The sequence below is a fragment of the Pocillopora damicornis genome, chromosome 6 (assembly GCF_964200805.1).
Source record: "Pocillopora damicornis chromosome 6, jaPocDami1.2, whole genome shotgun sequence".
NCBI lineage: Eukaryota > Metazoa > Cnidaria > Anthozoa > Scleractinia > Pocilloporidae > Pocillopora > Pocillopora damicornis.
Genome location: NC_142675.1, coordinates 10,758,792 through 10,785,160, shown reverse-complemented (window position 1 = coordinate 10,785,160; position 26,369 = coordinate 10,758,792). Strand labels below are relative to the sequence as shown.

General features: G+C 37.4%; 1 long non-coding RNA gene across 3 annotated transcripts; it reads left to right on the top strand.

Annotated features, from left to right (window-relative positions):
• Window positions 1-5,646: 5,646 nt before the first annotated feature.
• LOC113667304 (uncharacterized) lies at window positions 5,647-24,858 on the top strand. 3 transcript variants are annotated; one of them, XR_016187548.1, is made up of 9 exons: window positions 5,647-5,939; window positions 7,703-7,805; window positions 7,908-8,092; window positions 8,421-8,550; window positions 8,739-8,885; window positions 9,078-9,508; window positions 10,206-10,736; window positions 10,999-11,181; window positions 24,516-24,858. It is a non-coding gene; the product is annotated as an uncharacterized LOC113667304 (long non-coding RNA). The 3 variants fall into 3 exon arrangements; XR_016187547.1 differs by lacking the exon at window positions 24,516-24,858 and adding an exon at window positions 22,220-23,612; XR_016187549.1 differs by lacking the exons at window positions 7,703-7,805; window positions 24,516-24,858 and adding an exon at window positions 22,096-22,514 and having other exon boundaries at window positions 5,651-5,939.
• The last annotated feature ends 1,511 nt before the right edge of the window (window positions 24,859-26,369 follow it).

The window sequence follows — 26,369 nt, the reverse complement described above, 5'->3', positions numbered from 1 at the left end:
GTTATAGATTATGCCGCAATAATCTTGTAATTGTATCGCGTGATACTTTATTTCCTAATTTAGTAATTGAAGTGTGGACGTCTTGTATTCTGCTGCATACACCTTTATTGATATCTGACGGGCTATACCAGCAACTAAACTACTCGCTACATCGAGTTACAAGCTCGGCTTTTATAGGTACGGTCGAGGATTTAGCACGTTCCGTAACATTACAACAGATTTTATTTATATATAGATTCAGGGATGACTCAACATGACACAGCTACTTCTAGAACATTCTTAAAGGTCACACTACAGTAATTAAGCAAAGGGTTGATGACAGTTGGGCTACTTAAGATTTAGGTGTGTAATTAAGCGTAGCACAGTAATGACAGACTTGTAGCAAGAATGTTCTTGATATAGAAAATCATTTATGGTCTGAAATAAATAGAAAAGGAGTTGCTTTGGGAAATTGTGCGTGCACGTTTGGGTTGGAACATCCAGAGACGTTGCATGATGTGTTCCTCGTGCCGCAAATAGTGCTTACGCGCGGGTGTAAATTACAGTAGTGTTGATCGGAGTATAATGGGAAACAGCTGTTAAAATCAAGTTGACATGAAATAACTTGGGATTTTAGTAAATCACGAATACCGTATTTACCCGTGTATAATGCGCGCCTGTGTATAATACGCACCCTAATTTTTGACCTCTTTTTTCCGAAAAAAAAGATTTCATGACAAATACCAAGAATTAAAACTTCCATTTTTTCACTTAATTAACAAGAGCTGGGAATTCATCAATAATATGTTTACAACAATTTCTAACTAGTTGCTACTACAAATATCGTAAGTAATGTCAATTTTGGTTTTACGTAGTTTAGGCGTGTATTTCCGTTGTAATAGTAGATAAATAGAATCACTATCTTGTAACAGAACATTTGGGAACGATTGAATGTAGAAAGTTCGAATATTGTATGGATCGTAAATAAACGCAAGAAACGCTGGTACTTGTAAACTGTATTTTATAAAGTCTTAGTGAGTAAGTTATTCATGTCAGCTTTTTTGTCAGTTATTGACCTCATCCGAGAAAGGGTCACAGCTTCGTCATTTTATTGAGCTTGGGCGACACCCGTCATCCGTTTATCTTTAGCATCCCATCGCCCGTCGTTTGATATTTTCAATAATTTATTATTATTTGTTGTTTTCCGATATCTTGTTTCACAAAGTAATTTATTGAGTTCGTCTGAACTACTGCTTTCATCTGTTGCATTTTTGGGTCATTTTTGGTTAATCACCTTGCTACCTTTCATATCTTAATTGCCAGTGATACAAAATGCTTTAGAATTGACTTATGATTTGTTGACAGCGCTTTGATTTGAAAAATCACCCTTGTCGTAGTCGTGAATGATTAACCTGCTTTTTATTGTCTGTGGAAGCAAGTTATCTATTTCGACTATTTTATTAGCTATTTCAGTCATCTGTGATAGCGTAACAGCATCATTCCAAAGACAAGTAGAGATTCTTTCATTCTCGTCTCATACTTTAGATAACCGATCTGCAGTTGTTTTGATGCGATTTGATGTCCTAGAGATCTGGGTCCAAATTAAGGTATAAGATTTAAAGGGCTGCTTTTACTACCTATACTTTGTTCGAATTTGTTTCTATTGACGGCAATTCATGGGCCTTACCATTTATTATCAAATAAGCATTTATTTAAATGAGATGTTGTTCCAGATACCATTGCATGAATAAGCTTAACTTGGTGTTATTAGATCTTTCCAGGGCATTTGACAGCATTGATCAATCGTTTTTGTAAGCGATGGAGCGCAAAGTGCGCACGGAAGAGCGAAAGCAAAGCAAAGGGGAAAAAGTCAAATCTTCTGAGGCTCTTATTTCGCTCACGTTATGAAAGATGACTTTGTAGAAAACTGAAAAAGACTGCTAACAAACTAAACATTCCCAGAAGAACCTCTCTTCCACATTCGCATTATTTCCCCTTTGTTTGGCAGGTCGTAAGCATAAACTTTTTTGGTCCAACGCGCGCGAGCTGGAGCAGAAAACAAGGTTACGAAAGTAGTTCTTCAACTTAGATCTCACTCTCAATGTAACCCGGAATTGCAAAGAGCAAGGTCACTGTTTGCGCATCTTAAACCAATTTACAGTGGTTTAGCACAGACATTTCTAGTCGTTCATTTGCAATTGGTTGCTATATCTCCTCTATCCATCTTCCGTCTTAATTTATTCGCTGCCTCCTAAGTGTTTTTTATTCATTTGGCATCCGCATCAATCTTCCATCCATCCTTATTCATCCTTTTCCCCTCTGGTTACTTCTTACCTCTTTTTGTGTTTTTCTATCTTGCCGAGCTTATATTTTGTAATCATTTGTAGTCTTCTCCAGTCTTGATCATCCATCTTCCTTCTTGGTTTATCGTTGCTTCTATTTTATCAAACGATTATTCTGAAGTCATTTATAATCCTTTTCAATCTCCTTCATCCAGTCATCCTTGTTGCTTTTGGATTTTACTGTAGCTTAGCTCGTTTTTGTTTGCGTGTCTTACTAAACAGACATTTGGTAGACCCCTCGAATTAAAGAAAGTTTTTCGAGGCACAAAATCTGACACTGCATGTCACAATACAACTTATTTGAGTTGCAAGAATTTTGCAATTCTAAAAAGTGTGCTGTTCTAAACCTTACCTACACTCCCATAATGGGACTGCGATAAACATCTACAGCCAAGGAAGTTACCTCCGCCGTTCTTGTGACAAAGATACGGAAAACGCCCAATATTCTTAAGGCCGACAGCATAACCGATACGTGACGCTATGAAATCGTTTTTCGCGGTCCATTTTCCGCGCTCTTTATCATGGCTCACATCGGAGCTTTCGCCCACCGTTATAACAACGGATTTGGAAGTTACTCGTCATTTGCTCAGTTCCTTACGTTACTTGTTTTAACTCAGCTTTCCAAATTCAAGCTCACATCTCCAAATGAATCTGCTTCTTCGCTGACGGAAACCAAAGCGAGAAGTGATTTTTATGTCATAGAAGGTAAAAAAGCAATCTGGTGCTGACGTCATTGATCAGCTGATTGTTAGGGCGGGAAATTTAGTGTAATTGACCAATAACCCGAACTCTTTCTTGATTGACCAGCATTGCGATCAATCTGCTTCTTTATTTCATTAACGAGTTCAAAATGACTAACGTAGTTTCTTACTCTGTTTCCTCACATGACAGGTTCGTCATGGATATCGTAGCAATTCACAGGACACGTCACACGACACGTCACGCTCATCAGTAGATCACAAATACTAATGTGTAGCAATGTAGCAAATCACAAAAACCATCATTAAATGATATCGCAAACACAAAAATCCACATAATACGACCTTTCAACTGCAGAGTCCAGTTGGCTCACGCGATAATCGTATCTGACATTTGGTAAAGTTTACAAACTCAAAACAGTGCATGTGCGCGCGCTTTGCTACATCACTAGTCGTTTACATCATTTCATTCGTCTTCTTTACAGTCCCTATCAGCACGTCACCGCTACGCTTTAAGAGTCTTAATAAGCACGGAGCCACAAACAGAAAAAAAAAATCAAAATCCGATTAAACTAAGGCAGTAAAATAATCCAACTACTTTTAATAATTGAATGTTACCTGCTAGGCATAACCTGATGACTTATCAAGTGTACGAGCTTTTATGGTTTGCCAGGCGATTGCTGATGTGGACGTGTTGGTGCTTGAACTGTTGGTCCATTTGCGCGATTTTATTAAAAATGATGACATTAAAAAACTAGATCCAAAGGAACCCCATCTTGTCGATTTACAGCAGTTAACAACTGAGAGCAGAATCAAGTCTTAACGGCGTATTTAATTTTGATGTGACTAAAAGAATCTCTAAACAGTGGTATGATTCGTGAAGGAGGCCTGTGCATACATTGCACACATTTCCTAGCCTCAATTTGAATAACAACAATTTGAACAAAGTAGTCGATACACACGATCTTATCTCAGCTTGGTTGTTGCTGCGGTATGTTCATTAGCATCTTTTTACTCGGTAGTTTTTTTTCTTTGTTTTCGTTGTATGCACGAACTACCAAGCGTTAGGTCACAAGGGACTCTTACAACTAAACCTCCTTCATTATGCACATTTTTGTACCTTGCACGTCTAGTTTTAGTTCAGTGAGGGTCCGAGTTAAAAGTTGTGCCGTTTCTCATGAGCGAAGAACGCTGGAAAGGTTCGTATGTTTTTCTTCTAGGTTTTGTACCTTCGGCTTTTGTATTCTACTGTGTCTGCAACATTTGTTCTCTTTTTTTAACCGTCGAACCTACTCTTCAGGAAACAACATTTTCTTTTTAAACCTGATCAAGATTGAGTGTATCGTCAGTGAACTGCTCAAGAGTAGTGTGAAATTCGTATCCGCGAATTCGTTTGTGTGCAGATCTTATCTCAGCTTGGTTACTTTTTCCCAACAGGTTCCCATTGCACATAAGAAAGAGAGATAACAGTGCGTTTCCTTATTTCACATCGTTTCCCGTGAATTTCTTAAAAGACGGGTTGAGAGAGAAAGGAAGGAAAAGTACTTAATTGTACGCTCACACTGCCGCTGAGGAAAACTACCGAGAAATGAACAGAAGACTTAAAATTATCAGCAGTTGCTTCAAATTGTAGCCAGATGAGTTTACCATAGTATGATATTTTCCGCAGAAAGATCGACCAAACCGACTATGGAATAACTAAAAAAACATTGGAATCACACCCCCATGAGGTAAGACAAAAATTAACTACTTCCAATTTTGGTAAAATTTCCGCACAGCCCCATACTATTGTTAAACAAATATGTTTTCTCAATGGCAATGTATTGTTTTTGTCATTTTTTTCTCTATTCAAGAACTGAATGCATAATGTAGTATGGGGCTGAGCGGAAATTTTACCCCAATTTTTGGCATTTAGCATTTCAACATTCAGTCATCGCATGAGCGCTCCGCAAGAGTTTTTCAATCACTGCCCACAGAAAGGTCTGTTTTCGTATGAGTGGGAGTAATCGTCAATCTTTTGACTGTCAGACACTATGCAGGCTTTTCTTCACTGTTCACTTTTAAATTGCAAGAAAATTCACTGTGATTAAATTCAAATGAGTGTCAGTAAAAAAATAAAAAACTGACGTTGAATGAGGCGATTTCTCTGAACTCGAGGAAACTATTGTACATTCCATTCACTGAATTCTTTTAGATTCTGCAACACAATATATTGACTGAGATCAACGCTATGACCAGTAGTAAAGAGCGAAGTGGAGAGAAAGTTTTTTAAAATTATTTTTTAAGGATTACAATGAATAAGGCATTCTTCCCTTGCAAGCCGTTATATTTACTTGCTGTCAACTTGCCTATTAAGTGCGCGAGAGGAAAAACATAACCTTCAGGAAATTGTCTTCAACAAGAGGTAAGGCCCTTAGATTTATCAAAACTCGCAGGAAACGCATCAGTCGGTTATTACAACAACGCGCTCTGCTTCTTGTTGATTAAGTAATGGTAATAGTAATTCGTGTCGTCCAATTCGGTCTGTGATCATTCGAGTCATTACAAAATCGGAATCCAGGTGCATTGGGAACGATAGCGATTTGGCGCCAAAACAAGAAGCCACCGCGCATGCTCCTAGCGTGATTGACCGGCTCGATCTAAGATGGCGGAATGTGCAAGCCGACCAGGATTCCACGGAATTCAGCTATCATTTCGCTTTCTTCCAACTTTGAATGTGTTTGGAAATCAATACCATAGTTTCATTTAGTTTATAAAAAATTTATTGGATCTTTAAAAGTTCTGTTACCGAGCAATTCAACGATCGAACGAAACAGCTGTCAGACCTGAACAGCAGACCTGGCAGATTGTCGATGTGATTGGAAAGACAGTGTTACATGCAACTGGGCCCAAAGTTGTTACACGGCCACCTCAGTGACATGTATGTAGCATGCATTTAAATTTTGAACAATGGCAATTTAATAGATATATTTTAATTTATTATTTTACTTGTTATTTTTACACAGTTGTTAACTCATCACAGCTGGTATTTGTGCTGGTTTTGAGTCCAGGGCAGTCAGTAATTTTTCATGTGGGTAGGGAAATGATAAAAGTAGCAGGGGTTTTAAGAATCTGCTTGAGGAAGAAGTGGGGAGGGGTAGGAATGGAGATCTAGGGAACAAAAAAAACCTTGTTGTAGATAAGCACAGGAAAACTTTGGAAAGGTTTTGACAATCAATCATAATTTTATTCTGACAAAACAGTTTAGGCTGACATTGACAACACCCTCGTGCTGTTTATCATGGAATTCAGAACCATATATGTCCACTCACACTAAAAGAACTTGTGTGACTTGTGACTGACTAAAAATGGTGTGATCCATAACTGGTTAGTAACAGTGTGACCAATAAGAGACCAGAAACAAATCATTTGAGCCAAAAACATGATGCTGCAAATGTTTTGGGAATGTAAACTGTTTCCCCCCTTTTTTTCTTCCTTAATTTCTCAAAGCAAAGCTTATAAGAAATTAATGAAAGAAAACTGTCTATGCTGATGTACATTAGGAAGTCTGGCAGGATTTTTGTGAGACTAAGCCTTGCACTAACTGGGACCCATATGCATTCTAGCCCTACTGGCTGAGAAGTTTTTTTTGACATGTGATTTATCAGAGAGAAAGACCAATGGTTAACCCTTAGTACCATTTGCGAAAGTGAGGGATGTCACCAATCTCTGGCAGAAATTCTCAGCTCGCTTGCTGCATACTTTTGAAAGAAAATAAGGGGAGATCTGTTTTCAATGTTGGTTTTATATAAGAGATATTGTAGTGTCTTGCAATAATGTAATCAAATGTTATAATTTTTTAACAACCTTGTTGAAATGAAGATTTGATTAATTGTATCCTGATAAAAGTAGTTTGGGTTGGACCAGAACATAGTGAACTGACATCAGTTTGAGGGATGATTTATGTACACTTATCTTTCCATCTGTAACAAAAAGCAGCAACCATATGCTGAAGAATTGTCTCCAAGTTCGGACTGGGGTCACAAATTGAGTTATTCTGCTATAATCAACCAGCATAAAGTGATATTAATACTGAAGCACTAATTTCCAAAAAGTTTGTCACAGTTGTTGTAGGTGATTGCAACAAATTTTGATTAAAAAAGAAAGCTTTACGGTTTAAAACCATTACAATGGTTACACAGGTTTTGCAATGTTGAACTTTTCTCTTATAAAAACTTGTCTCCAGATAATGATTTTTGTTCTTTTATTCTTTAATTTTTAGCAAATTCATCATCAGTCAGTGTTGCATAGTGCAAAGCAAAATAATTTTATGACTAGAAAATTACAATTCCTTGTAATTATACAATTGCAGAAATGGGAGCAGAGACATTGTGAGAAATCTTGACCTTATCTTAAGTTTATAGCACTCTCAAAGGTCTGCTGTTTGTTGGTTGAAGTAATCAGATTGATAAGAATGGTTTACCTTAAAGCTTGAAGGTGGTTGTTGTAACTCTTCCTCTACTTCAACTGAAACATCCTACAAACAAGGGTATAATTGTTAAGGGATTATCATTCATTATTATCAGTAGGATGTATAGAGTTTAACGAAGAACGTAATGATGATACTGATAATAATTATTAGTCTACATGAGTAAGTTATGTTGTGGTTACTTATGGTGCCTTCTTTCCTCTGGTTTTCCAAAGGTTCTTCAAATTATTGAAAGAATTTGAAGAGGGTTAAATTTCAGGTGGAAGCACTAGGAAAGGGGACACCTGCAGATGCCTGTGGCCATTGGATGGTTTAAGAGTGAGTTAATCATAGTTATGTGCCCCTTACAAATTTCTAAGTCTTTACATCTCAAATACATTTACTGTGCTCATTGATCTATCTTGAATCTCTAAACCACAGAAAGCTACAGAGATTCTATGCCTCATGAAGATAAAATCTGCCTTCCATCATGTCAATCGAAGATGGAAGTATACCTCATGTGCAAAGAGGAAATCACAGTTTGTAGTGGAGAGGCAGAGGCAATTTCTTAGTCATCCTTCACCGTCATGTGGGAGGCAAATTTCAAGACTGTGATAATTCCTAAGGTATGAATTTATACGCATGAGGGGTGTTGCAAATGACATTGCTTGAAACAATGTGTACAAAATCAACATGTTGAACTTCCATTTACAACAGCAAAGTTTTGGTGAAAGTTATAATTCAGCTTATCATTTCACTTGATTTTGTCGCAGTCCAGGTTACATAAACACCATTAAGTGAAAGCCTAAAAATGATTTATTGTAGGCTGGTTAGTCTCAACCTTGACTTGTGTTTCCAGCAAAATTATCTACATGTTTAAAAACTCCAGTGCTATAAAAGATTGTGCTAGTAACCACATGCAGTCTCAGACTGCCTTTTTTTTATCTTCTCCAGTGCTGAGAGAGAACAGTACTATCAGAGCAGGGTGAAAGTGGAACAGCAGTCAAAGAAATACTTGTCACTGATCGTTAATGGAATGGACCAAGCACAGACAAACATTCCACATTTTACAAGTATCTCTAAGGCAAGTAAAACACTTCAACCAGCTGAATATAAATCTGAAATATTGGAACAAAAATGAAAAATTCCTTTTTCTTAGCAAAAACAAAAAGTATGACAAACAGTTCAGTTTGAAACTAGATTAATAGCCTAAGTGTTCTGCCCACTCATGCACACACACTTAATTGCTTTCTACTTTTCTTCTATGGACAGAGCCATCTCATTTCCTCAAGACACATCACTGGCGTGATTTGCCATAGCCAGAACAGGGTCATGCGCTTCATTGACCTTCTTAGATGGAAACATGATTAGAATCTGACTCTCAATGTTCTTCTGAATATAATCACCAACTTGATCAAGGTACAGCTTGTTTTGGTTTTTTTCTCTGTGTGTGTTTCTTATTTTGTTCATTTTGTTTTTTTGTTTTTGACTTTGTAGGGGGTTGGTGTCTTCCATATCAGGACTGATTTTTTTTCCTTTAGTGTATTTGTGTCAGAACGTCTAGGTCTGAAAAAATATACTGATATAAGATAACTTCGGTTTTTCTTGAAGGTGTTCAGCAAAATTGCAGTAAAACAGTAAAAGAAATGGGTCAACGGTACCTAGCTGAAAAAATGTAATCAAGGAGGCATACAACCCTATGATAGTGTCAAGTGCTCAAGGTGATTTTTGACATTTGGATGGATTGGAGGACACCTCCTCTCCGTGAAAAACCATGAGCTTGATCTTTTGGGAAAGATTAAGGCAGGTTCAAACAGAATGATGGATGCTCAACTTGAGTGGTAGAGGGACATTGTCTAGGAAGAGGAGTTGGTTCCGACATTTTGGGATGTCTTTTGGGCAACATAAAGCCCTTCAAAGCAAACACTCAGGCAGCACAGTCAAAGAAAAACATCAATTAGTATACTGTTGGTGATCCCAGACCAACTCCATAAGACGACGAGTTGCAAAGATTTTTAAAGAAGGAAACCACATTTCTATCTGTGAGTAGCGAGTACTTGTCATCTTAAAATCTGGAAAATTTGAAAGCAATTCCTATTTTTCTTTATAAGGTGGTAAATGCTTTTGAGTCTGGTTTGCAAAGTAAGAGTGTTATGGTTGCAACTACTTTCTTTGAAATGTTGTCAAGAGGAAGATGTTGGAATAAAATGGTTAGTAATGACTCCTTAGTAATTTTACCTTTTTGCTCTATTGTGTTTTTCCTTCTCTCTTGTATCTACATGAAAACAAACCAAGCAAAATCCAATCATTTTTTATTTCTGAATTCAAAACATGGGGTTGTCAACCTACAAAAAATTCCTTCTTCCAGGACATTTTGGAAGGCCTGATCACTGGAGGTATAGAGCAAGTACTATGCGAAGGGTGTTGTTGAGGTTACTGAGATTTGCAATCTCACCTTTTGTCTTCATTTGATTATTGGCATGAATGATTTAGCTGGTGTTTTGGTTCAGGTACTCAGCTGTAATATTGTAAGCAGGAAACGAATCCCCATGCACTGATATACCTTCAACTTCAAAATCCTGGGATGTTTTTGGTTCTTTAACCCTTAAACCCCTAAGAGTGACTGGCATCTAAGTTCTCCTTACCATATCACCCCCAAATCAAACATCAAGGTCAGATAAATAAAGGAACTGATTGCTTGCTAAAACAGCTCTTGAATATTAGACAAATTCTCCTTAGGAAACACAACTCAAGAGATCAGCCTGGTTGAAGTGATAGCAAAACACAGAAAAATGATGAAGAATAAGTGTCCAGAACAGACCCTGCAAATAAAGATTCAGTATTGCATACAGTTGAGATCATCCCTGGCAACAGTGGTGTGGAATATGTCCCACATATTGCTTTCTCTCTTTTCCTGTAATTGCAAAAGTAGAACATGCAGATGTGTGCTGTGATGTTTGGGTGAGCAGTGTATCAAATGATGGAAAGGAACAAAATTCAAATTGTGTGGAGGAAGTAAGAGAAGTTTGCATAATAGATCCAGCCCTACTGGTTACTCAGCCTGAGACCAAGGAAAGCATCAGGGATATCCTCTGTGGGTTGCTTAATGACATGGGTCTAAAAGAACTGGTCAGATTGAACATCAGGCATGGGCAAAAGATGTTAATCAGGCTGGACAAAAGCAGTTATGAGGTGCAGATGACTAAGTTAACATTGTATTCACTGGAGAACTGTCAATAGACAATGGGAAGTAAGGAGAGTGCTTCACAGGTAGGCCTTTTTGTGCCCTCAATTAAGTATGTGTCAATAGGATTTTTCCAAAATCAGATTCGGCACATTAATCTCGGCGAAGGGATGTAAAGAGGTTAAATATTTCCTTAGCAGAACACTTTTTAAGCTGTTTGATTTTTATCTTTTTTATGATTTAAATGGACTTAACCTCAAAGCAATAAATCTTTTCACACCATAATTTGATGAGCTCTAGGGACAACATGATGACAATATCCCAGCATGTTTTGTGTTTTGTCTACAGAAATTCTGGATTATATTGAAAGAGCTCTTTCCTCTATGGGTGAACCAACTGATTCTATGGTGGTATTAAATCAAAGGGATTGCTGCTGAGCTGATGGTTGTGTCAATTCTGCAAAGTAGACCTGAGCTGAGAGAGCTGTCATCAGTTAATCATGAAAGCACTTAAAAAGGAGCAGTATTGAAGGTAAATAAATAAACAAGTGATTTTGCTGTTGTTTTTAGATGGGGTTACCAATTATTTATTAGCCATGATTTACGTAATAAATTCTTTGGATACTATCCAAAATAAGATGTTTGGAAAGGTCATTATTCATTGCTAATTATTATAGAGTAGGTTTATTTAAGTAAAAAGACAAATTTTGTTTTTGGCTAGTTATTACTTTTGAACATTACTGGTACAGGGTTTCTGATGTTTCATGTGGTTGCAAAGCCATGAATTTCAGGGACCAAATTCACAAAAACTTGCCAAATACATGTCGCCACAACATATTGTTGAAAGAGCAAATGAAGATATCTGTTGTGGTCAAACAAATAGAAAACTGCCTTCTATATTTCTTTCTTAGCAAGTCCAAACAAGTTGTACAACTTGTTATCATTTCTAGGGAAAACGAGAATCAAATGCACCATTTCCCTTATGCAGTAGGTTATTGATGTCTCTCCACTGATTGCGACATACTGCGGTTTGCAAACTCTGCAAATTATGGAAAAGTTTTTAAGGATGCCCACACTTCTGTGAAAACAATTATAAGAGATTGCTTCCAGAGTTATCCATGAATACAATAGATGTCTGTTCAGCTCTACATGTAACATTTTATTGGACTACACAAGAAGGTTCTCAATTAACAAACATCTTAGATGTGCAATGCACACTCCTCATTTTCCCACAAAACTGGCTAAATTGCTTATTTTTCATTAAAAATGTTTCTCAAATCAAGGCAAAATTGATTACTTTTCAACAACATTTGCCTGAAACATTCTTGGGAAATCGGCTGTTGAATATGCTTTAGCAGGGCAAGCTAATACTCAAGGCTTTCCCTCTCCAATTGCAGAATAATACAAGTTTTGTTTGTCTCTCTCCACAACTATTAATTCTCTGCAATCTCTCCATTTGTCTTAATTCGAAAGACTGTGGACATCATAGACTGCTATGCATGTGGTGTTGGGGTGACTGCATTCAAAATTACATTTCTTTGCTGTCATTGCTGCTACTATGTGATATTACATGAAAGGAAAGACTAAACAACAAACTTTACCACTAGAGGGCTTATTCAAACTACTAGATTTTTCAGTCACACATCACATCTTACCAAACCTAATGATATGGGCCATATAGGGTCCAAGTATGGAAATGGTATGGCATGACCTATGGCCCAGCTATGGGTAATGTTTTGATTGTGTAGGGGATGTTGCTTTCCATATCAAACCCATATGTGTCACCAGCTACATTTATTTGTGGGTTCTATTGTATTCCACTATGGGACTGCTACATATTTGGCATATTTTTCCATACATCCCCCATAGTATCTACAATGATATGATATGGCAACTCCCCAAACCATTCCCATATTGTCCAGGGTTACTGGTATCTGATATGGGAATGCTGTGTACCTTTTAAACTCTCATACAGCTTGATCACACGCCTTCCAGGCAGGCTGACATCTGATATGGGAATGGCGTAGATACTCAGAATTCCAGTTCCATATTAATGCCATATGATAAACATTTGTGTTTCTGTCTGGTGAAAAGTGCAGTTCAAGTCTCTTGTGTTTTTTTTTTTTTACAGCACATCCTTCCACTATCTTGAATAAGGCAAAAATAAGGCAAAATTAATGTCTTACGACCAAAGCTTCATGTCCCTCGCATATCTTGAGTCCTCCTCTGATCAAATCATTTTATGTGCACTTCAACTAAATATCATGTTCTAGCCTTATTATAATTAATTCATAAACAAGCTAAGTCAGTGCAACAAATCAGGACATTTCAATAATTGTGAAGAAAATTTTGTTGGCAGTTGCTTTTATAATAATAGCATGAAGAACTATTTAAAAACTTTCTAAAATGGCATAATGTAGACAAGTTCAAGATAAAATCTGATAATAATATGAATAACTTTTGACAAACTTCAAAATGGTACAATGTAGAAAGGATCAAGATAAAATCTGAGAAACCTCTGTTCTTATCTCTAAACATAGGTGTTATAAAATAGTGGAAGATATTGTAGCTTTGATTTTACAATTAATATATTGTTAGAACTGTCCTCATTTGTGAGTATTTTCAGTGTTGGCTGGTGCTGCATGATTCTTCTTGGTGGTCTTCTTGCCTCAAAACACTTCATATTTATTTTTGTACTACTTGACTGGGTGTTGGCCCATCTTGAGCAAATTTTGAATAGACTTAAACTGAAAAAAAGAGTGCAATCAACATAATTTCACTGTTCACTATATATATTTATATAGTTCAAAATAACTAAAATGAAACACGTGTGATTCTCTGTGACTCTGAGTTTCGTGCTTATGCACTCATCCAAAAAAAACCAGAGAGACTATACTTTAATCCCTACAAGCCTGTTTTGTGATTGCTCATTCATCAAGGGATTTTATTGTTGAAAATATTCATATCATGCAAATTTATATATTATATAAACTATGGTACAAATAATTTATTCTTAACAATAAAATCCCCTAATGAGCAAGCAATCACGAAACAGGCTTGTAGGGATGAAAGTAGTCTCTGTTTTTTTCCCCCTATCGCAACATATATCGTGTTCTGCTCCTATGTATCGAGCACTATAAAGCGGAAAAATCAGTAGACAGACCTCTATATCAGTTAAAAGCCCTTAACTCCTGATGCGTTTTGGCCAACAGTCCCCATCAGATCACAAACAGTGACTAAAGTAAATGGACATATTGAAGCCAGTCATGTTCAGGGCTTCACTGTGTAATTATGAGACCAAAAGGAAGCAAGGGTCTCCTTTGTTAAAAAAAAAAAAACATCAATTGTGGCATTGATATAGCTTTACCAACTCTTAAATGCGGAGAAATAAGCTCATTGGTGAGAGTACTAGTATATCTCTGCCCCCTCCATTACTTTATCACCTGTAAAATAAAATGATTCAATGTAATTTTATGGGTGTGTAATAAGGCGATCTTAAGAAAAATGATATTTTACTACTCCTCCTTTCAGTCAATAATTTACCTAATCTTAATAAATGTTGCTATACATGTAACAAAGAATCTTTGCTTCTCATATGTAGAAATGTTGCATCTAGACCATGTGCAGATCAGAAAAGCACTAAAAATTACTTTATACTCTCCAGCTGCTGCTCTGTCTAGAATTCCAACTGCTGGTATGTTTTTGATGACCTCCTTGACTGTCTTTGCCCTCACTACAAGACAAAATAGAAGAAATAATTATGAAGATGCAGATACATGATTTGCAGTAGAGGTTGTCCTTGCAAGTATAAGATAACGCTGTAAATGCTAGTTGCTTGTGCATTTTGCAAATCATGCAGTCCTGAATTTTGCACAGTGGTCTAGAAAATTTACTACCATGCAATACTAAGCCTTCTATAACTTCAGGGTTTTCTTTAAGGTTTTAAGTAGCCAGAGCTTTTTTAAAGGTAACTGGTTGTGGGTCCAGAGGACCCATACGATAGTGTTTAGCCCATTGTTTCAGGGGGCATGCTCCTCTGGAGAAGTTTTGAAAACTGAATGCTGGAAAACCTGCTGGTATTTTGGGCCATGAAACTCTGCCATTAAAGGGAGGAATTATGCTACAATTACATTGTGAAAATCATGTTACTAAAAGAAAGACAAAGCAATATTTCAATAATGCAACTGTGTAAACAAAAAGTGGAATAATATTTTTTTCACATCTTTTTGGTGGTTTTGCTAGTGTTTACGATTATGGTAAAATTAATATTGCCACTTGACAACTTGTAAACTTGGGTAGGCACATGCTTAAAGGACTAGACCACCAAACAAGGATTAACTCCACTCAGTAATGGGAACTAGCACTTGGTCTAAAGGTCTAGTTTCTTCGGTTTCATTGTTCCAGAACAAGACAACAGGAAAAAGTTTAATTCTTTCAGGGACACAGCAACTTTCTTTACTTTAAAATTAAATGTCATAGGCACTTTGAACACAGCTGTTTCTATCCCTCTGGTAATCTTTGAGGTGATCAGAGGCTAGGTTCTTCAGGTTGGTTGGATCTTGGTGCTGCATTTTAGTGTAAAGATCTTTTTCTCATAGGAAGGATCTCATTTTAATCAGAAGCTAGTCAGTATCACTGTCAAAGTTTTCTGAATCATAGTCAAGTCATCAGGCTGGTCTGTTAGCTTCAAAGCAGCTGCTGCAACTTCAACTTCATGTATAAGTCCCATCTCATTTGGGTTAGCTTCATCTTGATCAGCTTCAACAGTTTTAACTTGTACTCCCACATCTGCCATCTCTACATGCTCTGACACAGAACCATGGTGATCTGTTAATACTCCTTTCTTAGGCAAGGTTCGCCTCTTTTTCTAATCAATCAATCAATCAAAGACTTTATTTAAACACGATAATTGTTAAAGCGACTACACGCTTGTGGGGTCGTGTGTAAAATGGAATAAAATGAAATGTAGTAAAATACAATAATTAAAGTAGCCTATCAAAATTAGAAGATCTAAAAATATGTAAAATTGGGGTCCTTAAAATTCACTGTCTGTGGAGAAATGGAATTAAAGTTCAAATTTAAAAGTGCCTTTGATTTGTAGGCTAACGAGGAGAGCTGCTTAATGGTTATATTTCTTAAATTTGATTCTTGGAGAAGTGTGTTAAAAACGATAGGTCCTCTTCTGGAAAAACTGTTTTTCATGTAATATGTATTGAATTTTGGTACTTTTATGTTGGCATTACTTCTTAGATTTTTCTTAGTATTCACGTCAACTTCTTCGGTGGTATCTAAGATGGATATAGGTAAAGTCTTCTTATCTATTTTGAACATCAGTTTAGCTAAATTAACTTTATATGTGGTTTCAATAGAAGACCATCGAGCTTTGCTTAGTACGTCAGACTTAGGCATATCCCATGGCCAGTTAAAAATTAATTTTGCCGCTCTACAGTGTAAAGACTCTAATGCAATTAGGCCCTCCTTATTAGTAAGGCCGCCCCAGACGGTGATACCATATATAATTGATGGGTAGATTACTTTAAAGTATAAGTCCAGTAGCATGGGTCTTGGTAAGAACAAGCTGCGCTTCAGCATGTTAAGCTTATTTGCAAAGCTGATCTTTAGTGCTTTGACATGGTAGTCCCAGTTAAGTCTATTATCAATATAGACTCCAAGCAGCCTGGTGTGTTTAACCCATCTTATACAATGATTCATCAGTATTAATGACTGTAGTGGACCATTGAAGATTCCTCGATGAATTAGCATGCCTTCGCATTTCTTGGGGTGAGGCAATAGTTGATTTCTGCTCCAACTAAAACTGTACAGAGTCACACAGAAGTTCCTTGCACTGGTCCGCGTGAAGTGGTGGCCCATTGATTGAAACCTGCATAAGTAGCTGCAGCCTGGTTTTACTGCGCTTAAGAGCGCTTGCACCACGTTCTGGCCATGCATTTGAAATGGGAATTGAAAGGCAACACTTTAAAGTTGTTTACTCAATAGGGCATAAAAATGTCTGTAGGGCAAGGCTTGTCTTAATCTTGGGATGGGAAGATAGTGATTTACCTTTGCTTGGTGGTTATTAATATTGATGTAGCTACTTGCTTGAGCATTTTAACTTCAAATCATGTTAACCCATGAACCATGTCAAGCAGTTACTCAAGAGCAGGATTGGCACAAGGATACTCCTTCAACAGCTTCTCTGGCGGCTTTTCATGTAGAATACAAACAGGTCCAAGGTTTTCAAAGACCTTATGTCACTTGTAATGCTGTCATAGAAGCATGTAAAGTTGAGGCTGTGAGCTGAGGCTAGGCCATTGTAACATGGGCAACACAATGGGCATTCCTGATCAAGGTTTTTTGGCCACAATTTTCCTATAGTGTTGCCAAAAGCAAACCATAGTTGTCTTTGCTTGCCATTATCCTTTCTGCTCTTTTCTTGACTTTTTATGACAACTTCCCTTGAGAAAGTTGAATTTCCTTGTGCCGGAATAGCTGCATGCATCTCTACTGTATCTTCCTTTACCCCAATAAAGCCAGCTCATATGACTACCCCAAACTCTTCATTGTCATGATTGCCTTGTGTAGAAACAATGATCATGTGATCAGGCGCAGTTTCCATTTCGGAATTGCTCAAGTTCTGTTGAGGCTGTCCTAAAGAGGTGATCATGATTGGTTTTGTTTTGGTTTGTTTTTTAATACCTTTATTGGGTTTATAACATAGTACTAACTACAAAAACATATTACATAGCAACAAAAATATATGAAGTAACAAAAGTAGTTCTAACGGAAAAGGGCAGGTGTGAACGGGACTAGTGTCCCATGCGAGGCACCACCCTGTAGCTAAAATGCAATAAAACAGAAGAAATCCAAATTACAACAAGTTTGTGTGGCATCAGCTGCACCTATAGCTTGTGGCATGAGTAAGTCAAAGGTAGAAAGGATGTTCTCAGGTGGTCAATAATTTCTAACCTTCATATTTGACTTCTCTTTTGGGCTTATAGGCTCCTCCTTGAGGCCTAGAACTTCTCTCTTTCCTTTTCTGACTTCAACTCCATCACAGGAGGGCATTTCTCGTTTTCAGTCGTGGTCAAGAATGAACTGTTATGGCCTGCTGACTCTAATTCTAGCAATGGTGCATAATCACAACAGAGCTCTTAAAACAGTTCCTTTAGTCAAATTTTCCTTCCTCGAATGCATTAAGAGCTGTCCATGTGAATTTCTTTGAGGCAAAGGGTTGTTTAAAAAGTTGCTCAATTATTTCAAACTTATTCTTTTCTGATTCACAGCTGGCAAATAAACAATACTTGCTCTTTTTTTCTTGTTGTTGGTTGAACACATACAGGCATTCACTTCACTTGAAAGTGAAAATTTATTTTATTTATTAATTTATTAGCAGCATTTATTCAGGCTAGCAAGCTGGATTGAGTGGGAGCCTGCAGAGAATTATTTAAATATAAAAAAATAAGGCTAGTAATGTAAAATGCATAAAGTTCAGCAACAGGTTTGAATTGAATGGGAGCCTCTTAAAATGGTATAAGTATAACAAAGTACATATAGAAATTTAAAATGCAAAATGAGCCCTCAAAAAAATTACAAGATGTACATACATTGTATTTTACACTATAGTGCATATTACATCAATTGCATATTAAAATAAAAAATAAAAAAGAGAATAGAAACATTATAACAAAACAAACTGCATTATTATCTTCAAAAGCTGTACTCCACCATACAGCAATACCTCTGGAAACTAAACAAGGCTAGAAAAGGCTATTCCATTGTTCTCACAGACAGCCTTGAGTGAAAAGAAACATTAGATAGATAGATAGCTTTATTAAAATCCATTGCAGCCAAAAGGCTGGATTACAGACTATACAAATGTTTACTTAATACTAAATACAAAAAGAATAAAAAACTAAATTTAAAAAAGGCTAAAAAATACTATATATGTAGATTAAAATTTGCATTACACATGTTAAAAGCCATTAGGAAATAGCCACGTTGTACATAATAAAACTATTCTTCAGTCTATTTGTTCTGCAAAAAGGTACGTTAAAAGTGCGCTTTCTCCTTAAGGCCATGGTACTAAGATTACATGATGGCAAAAAGCCATGTAATTTGTGGCAGGTGTTGTCTTTGATCTCACTGGATTGGTGCTCCGTCAGCGATTGGCACCATTGGTAGAGGGTGGCAATATTGCACTATTTAAGAGCTTCTTGGTAGCTTCAGAGAGTTACTTAGGTAGACCATTGTGGAAAACTTGGCAAGCATATTCAGACACGGGCAGGATACACGTAGAAAAGAAACAAACTAGCTGCGGAGGATCTTCTTTTGCATGCTTAAGCTGCCTTAACTGATAAAACCTGGAGAATCTTTTTTTGATAACATTCTCTATGTGAGCATTCCACTTATGATTGTTTGAAATTGTTAGACCAAGAAGTTTTACGTTAGTTACAACCTGTATAGGTTTGTTGTTGATAGTAACTGCTTTGAAAGAATCTGCAGATCTTGAAAAACTTATCTGCAACTCTTCACACTTGGTCTCAATCAACTGGAACTTATCTGTCTCGGCTTGCCTAACTAGTTCTTCTATGGCAACTTGGATTCCACTTGGTTGGCCCGTGTGGACTGTCTCAGCCATCGATGTGTCATCAATGTACTTCCAAAGGTTGATGCCATTGACATTGATGTCATTTATCATGACCAGGAAGAGCCAGGGCCCCAGTTTGGTCCCTTACGGTACACCTGCCCTGACTGATCCCCAATTCAAGAAGCAATCATGGGTGAGCTTCACTCATTGCTTCCTGTCAGTGAGAAAGTCCGCAATCCAGTCCAACACCCAAGGTGGGAGCCCATAATCCCCAAGCTTGGCCATAAGAATGGCATGGTTTATAAGAACAAACGTTTTCTTAAAGTCAAAAAGCATCATGTGCACTGTAGAACCGTTACTGTCAGTATCCTTATACCAGTTGTGAAGCATGCTGATTAGGGCATGCACAGTGCGGTATTTTGGGAGAGACCCACATTGGTTCTGGTCAGTTTTTGCAAGGATGGCAGGCTTGACGTAGCTGTCAACGACAAACTCTTCCCCAACTTTAGAAAGAATTGAGGTCAGAGAAATGGGCCTCAGGTGTTTGTTAGCATCACTAACAGGTGAGGTCTTCGGGAGGGGTTTAATGTCTGCTTTCTTCCACCAAGTTGGGAGGCGATGCTCCAAAAAGGAAGAATTCAATGAGTCCAGGTTTTCTTTTAGTACCCAAGAGGGGATTCCATCAGGTCCGGATGCTTTGTTCATGTTAAGCACCGATAACTTCTTGGGGACTGAAAGCTCAGATATAGGTTGGGGAGGTTCTTGTTGGTGTATGTACACGTGTGTGTACATCTGGCAAGGCTAGGGGGGTTAATGCCCTCATTGGTGCCAAAAAAGGCATCATTAATAACATTGGCCAAGTGTTTAGGATCTTCCCCCTCATCAGCAAAGTGTTAAAAGTCTGCGATGGGGCTGGCACGCTCGACTTTAGAAAAGCCACTTAGCTATTTGATTTCCTTCCACCTCTGGGCAGGCTTGCAAGCCTTGAGATCTTTGACTTTGGCATCGTAGCACTTTGCTCGACACGCTTTCTGATCTCTGTTCACTTTATTCCGGAGCTGATTGTACTCAGCCAGATTGTTGTTGGTCAGTGCTTTTTGCCGGCGGCAAATAAGGCATTTAAGAGAGTTATTCATCCATGGCACCTCATTCACTGATACAGACTTTTCTTTCAGGGGCATAATTGCATCCATACCAGAATAATAGCCTCTCACATCATCTGCATTGTCTTGTCACATGTATCCTTGTTCTTTACAAGATCAGTGATGTTAACTTTTTCCAAGTATGAGCTCAGAGTGACCCTGTGGCTTTCCTGCTGGTCTCTTGTAATGATGGATCGTTTTGAAGGTTGTGTTTTGCAGCAAGACAAGGGCTGGAGTTCAACAGATGCGTGGTCTGACAGACAGAAGGCTGGTCGTTTTATTGGCTCCTCATAGAATTCTTTATTGTGGTCAAAACGAGGTCTCGTGTCGAATTTAACAATTTGTTTTAGCTTAAAAGCGTTTCTAAATCTCGAAGTGTTGAGCCTGTTAAAATCCCCTGTGATCAAAACTCCACAGTTCGAAAAGCGTAATTCAATTGTAGATATTGAATCGTAGAGATAATGCAGGATCTCAGGATCAGAAATGCCTTTGTCTGTCTGCGGGTGGTAAACGTTGGCGATAATTATGCAAGATAATCCCCTAGGGAGGCGCAAAGGTCGTAGTTGAGGCCAAATTGCTTCAATTTTATCGTCATATAGATCTTCTAGAACGGTGTACTTCAGCCCTTTCTTGATATAGGTACAAAAGCCTCCATGTGTTATGTTAATCCTGTCTCTTCTTACCAAGTTGTACTCAGGAATACTGATGACATTGTTGTGAATGTGGTCATGCAACCAGGTTTCTGTTATGCAGGCAAGGTCCAAATTTGAATATGTTATAGCATCAGAGACCTCATCCAGTTTGGGGGCCAAAGACAATACGGTCGACAGTTAAATAGACAGAAAGTAGACCTTCCTCGCTCCTTGTTGGTCTTGTTGTGATAGAGAGATGATCACACAGTTTGCTTTATTTTGGTATCGCCAGGAGTCTTGTGAATGATTGATATGGTTGGTTGGCTGCACTTCGATGGAATAGCAACATCTGCTTATTCTTCCCCTCGCTCAGTGGCTGGCTCTTTTCCCTTTAAAACAGGGCCACACATGCCTAACATCCTTAGAATGACCTCGAAGCTGGTAAATCACCATAAGACTTAAAAATAGATACAAATTTTCGATAAAATATACGGAGCAAAAAAGTGCAGCTAAGCACGGTTCACTACAAACCATTTATCTTGGTCTGGGATGGACCTTTGTAATGTTATACAAAACGAACTTTTGGATGAGAACGATAGGTTCTGTATTGTTGGACTTTATCTTGGTGACACTGAGCCAAAACTGGGGTACACATTTTGAATTAGTGGCAAAGAGAAGGAAGGACTCTAATTCATTGTTAATTAGTTTGTGGTTTCTTGATTTGTTCATTAATCTCTTCTAAAAAGAAAAGAAAACTCATGGAAACAATCCTTACAATGTTCACTGTCAATTTAATGGGCAGCCAACAGTTTAGAAGGACACTAACTACTTCTAAACTGAAGTCGTAATCGAGATTGGTGATGTCCTTAGAAACCTAGCAAGTGAACAAGCAATGAAATCATAAGGACTCGTTTGAAATCTCAAACAGCAATGTCAGGAGAATGACTAGTGGTGGTTACAGATTTACAGTAAAATACATAGTGCATTAAGACAAACTCTGTTAAACCTGAAAAAGCTTAAATCCATCTTACAGCAATACCTATGGAAATTAAACAAGGCTAGAAGGTTTTTCCTTTGATTTGCAGATAGCCTTAAGTGAAGTAGAAAATCTACCTTGGTCTGGAAGGACCTATTCAATGTTACGTGAAATGAACATGTGGATGAGAAGTTGAATTTGATATTGTTGAACTCTATTTTGCTGACACCTAGGTGGTTATGGCGAACTTGTGGCAAAGACAAGGAAGGACTTCACCTTGATGAGGGGTGAGTCTCTGAGAGAACTTGAGCAAATACTCTTTGACAACGATGGTCCCAAAATTGTTGGGAACTGTAGAAAACCCTTGATGTCATCTATAGTCACTTCACAGCCTCCCGCAATGAATATTTCTTTAATGTGAGGGTACATCTCCAAGACAGTAGTAGGGTTCCCCATCACTCTCATTTTGTTATCGTTCTGCAAAAAAAAGACAAAGTGCTGATCACGAATAAAGAAACAATTGAGTTTATATCTGTATTCTTTCTAATGAGTTGATCTTAAGGATTTGGTCTCTGACAATAATCACAATCTTTGCTGGCAATTTCATGGGAAGCCCATAATGTCCAAGGACACTTACTACTCCATTATAGAAGTTCTTATCAAAACTGGTGACATCTTCAGAAATCCAACAGATGAATGAGCAATTAAATAATTAGAACTTGTTTAAAACCCTTAACAGCAACATCAGGACAATGGATAGTCACTTCCTGTAAGGTTACAGGGAATTGTCCCAAGAATATTTAAAATCTAGGTACATTGATATCTTAACTAAACAGCAGTCTTTACTTATTCTATTATAACTATTATATATTTTGTCTGGCAATATAGGAGTTATGTTTAACGGTTATAATTTGCTGAAAAGTTGGCTAAACCTTGTGGCTGAAAAGTTATATTGCTCTGAGGATGCCAAGGCTTGGCAACAAAAGTATGGCAGCTCTCTGGGAAATAGTGCTTACAGAGATTTTTAAATGATGGCAAAAACTAATTAAACCATTATAGTGTAATAGGTTGTTCGTAGATTATTTAGGGTGAGGTTGGAATTGATGATTACAGGTAGTTATGTAATGCATCTAATCCTGTCCAAGTTTTTTTTTCCGCAAAGTGAGGCAGTTCGCCATACTGACAACTTTGTCTGAAACAAGTCAAGCACAGGTCATGAATGATGTATTTCTTTTAACAGGCTGAGCTTGTGGTGGTGGTTCATATGGCCTTCCTAATTCTAAGAAACCTAGTGTTTGTTAGATTTCTATTTTGCTTTCTCTTTCTTTTGTGAAAAAAATTTGAATGATTGAAAGTGATCAAACTGAATGGCAAGTGGCTACATCCAAAACTGTGTGTAACTGTGGTTGTTTGTACATGTTTTAAGTTAGCAACACAAGCCTCTCTTTACAAATGTATACACCTAAACTCATGAAGTGTTAAACCGTCAGAATTTTCTTATCATTAATTGAATTTGTCACCGTTGTTGAAGAAATTTTACGTTTTCTTTGGAGATATATTCGAGATAAATTACGTAACTGAGAATGTGAAGATTAAGTGAAAATAACAAACTGTCAATACTTTGAATGGCTTCTGGTTTTTATCTCTTCCCTTTTAGCAATTGTGAGATTTCGATGGTCGCAATGGTGATCATAGTGTTACTGTATGGCTGTTGTATTCTAACGTTCTGGGGCCTTTTAAATCTATCAGAAGGTGTTAAGGAATGGTGAACAAAAAAAGTCAAATTCACCTCCAATGGTTATTTCGTATAATTTTATTTATGACCGTTACTTTTCTTATTATTACCTCACTGAATTGGAAAGTTGAGGCAGTGACAGAGAACCCTAATGGAAGAAAGTAGTTGTCTTGTACACTTGCTGCTAAAATGGACCCTCTGATAACTCCTCTTGCTACAAAACTGGTCATCCAACAAAGCTCACCCATTGCTGATTTTTGATGAAAGCGCCTGTTGTACTTCCATGCAAGCTTGTGGCAAAAGCAGCACAGTGAGATCAGGTGTGGATTTATTTTCTTTAGATGACTAGCCAAGCCACTAGAGTGACCAGTTATCAGTGTTACACAATCAGAAACCAGGTTGCTAAAGTCTTTCACCTTTAGACTAAGCTTGTTTTTTTAATAATAATAATAATAATAATAATAACTTTATTTGTATAGCGGTATATACAAAAGCTCTATATCGCTTTACAATCAAAAAAGAAAATAACTAACTAACAATAACACTAAAACAAAAAGTCAAATGAAAGCGAGTCTGAAAAGACAAGTTTTCAATCTAGATTTAAAAACATCAACTGATCCACTTAATTTAATGTCTAAGGGAATATTGTTCCATTGCTTTGGGGCAGCGACCGAAAAGGCCCTTTTTAGTTGTTAGGAGTGTTGATGAGGTTTTTTGTACTGGCTGTATGTAGTTTTTCAGAACATTTTCTATCTGCAAGGAATGTGTTCCAATGTTCTCTGTTTCGTTTCCAGGAAAGATACATCTGTGACATCAGCAGTTAGGCGACCAAAGCTTAATGGGAAAATAGTGTTTGGCCTTCTTCCATAGTCAGAGCTGTGTTTGCTGGTGATATATAACCAACTTTTTGCATCACCTTTTTAGGTTGTAATATTGTCATACTTCCCTTGGCTATCGAGGACACTATCAGTTCATGTGTAATCTAATTTTGAATTATCTTTACTTGCTTTGTATTGGCATGAATTCTGTTCTCTGAAAGTTTCTTCAGCTCAATATACATTACCTGTCTATTTTCAATTTATTTAGTTCTTGGTGATACTTTTAGAATAGCTGTTCTGTGTGATTAATCTATCTTAAATAAAAGGATTAAAAAAGCTAACAGAAGATAAGTTGCCTAAAAAGTTATCTTAATACAAGCTTTGAAATTTCAAAAACCCTATATTACAAATTAGTTGCTTTGAGATGTGAAGAGATAATGAAGGTATTCTTAACACAGTTGCTCCTAAAACATGTTATGTTAAAAGATTGTGCATGTCTAAATGAATAAGAAGAATCATGTGGCAAAGGTAATAACTTATGTAGGTGGCGATTGTTGTTATTTACAATTGTATCAAAAAGTGTCACGTATTTTGTCATGGTAAGTTGCTAGTTCCTTAAAGTTCATAATAACTAGAGCTTTTACTATACTATTTGGCACGTCTAACATGGACAATTTCCTTATAAGAAGGCTATGGTCAATTTAATCGAAAGCTTTACAGTAATTGAAGACAGCTATTATGTCAGTGCCATTAGACCAATCAATCAGTGCCATTAGACTAATCATCAGTGCCATTAGACCAATCATAAAACATGTCCAACAAGGGAAGGGTGTTGACAACTTTTGTATGGCACCATACTGGTTTGTATCAAGATCTCTAAGTACAGCAGGCTTGATTTAATCAACTACGATGAACTCTTCTGCTATTGTGGAGAGATATGGCGTGAGTATGATGGTTCTAAGATCCTTCTTCTTTCTTTGGAAGCAGAGTTGCATCAGAAAATTTCCATGATCCAGGTAGGCATTGTCGCCTAAATGATGCATTAAGAATTCTGCATAACAGAAAGACAGAAAGGTCAGTGTATTCTCACAGAAGCCAGTTTAGAATCTTGTCTGGGCCAACCGATCTAGAGGGGGTGAGATTTGAGAGGAATTTGCGTACATGGGGGAATCTTTTTCCAGGGCAAGGTGAGTGAAAGAGCAAGACAGGCGATACTCTTCGAGGGGCTCAAGGAATGCTTTATTTTTGAAGTTCACCGAGTGCCTTCTGCATAATTGTTTCATCTCTTTCCACCAGACTTTAGGGTCTTCCTTCTTTATATGCACTACTCATGATTTGTAAGACTTTGCTCTGAAAAGCTTTCTTTCTCAGCTAACCTGACTCCTATAAAATTTGTAGTGTACTGTATTGTGGAAAGCCTGTTGCCTTCCGGATTAGATCTTTCAAGTGCTGCATCATCCAAGGAGCATTGCGCGTGTTCATGCAAACTTTTCTGACTGGCATTAGAAGGCCAAGGCCTGTGTGTTTGACTTGTTAAAAAACACAGGGCCATAGTTCACGCCTTCGTTTTGCTTATTTTGGTCATGTTTTCTCCTCCAAGGTCTCTGATCACTTTTCATCTCTTCTCGGTACTTGCTTTTGTGTAGCAAAAGATCTACAATGAGCAGATCTTGAAGTCTGTAACCCTCCTCCGTTGCAAGGAGTAATGTCAAGGGCTTGGGAAAGCTTAAGAACAGAAACTGCACCAATATTGATATAAGAAACTGCCTCATACAGTCCTAATTTTTAAGTATAACTTCTAATATTAATTTCTTTTAAAATTCTGTGCCA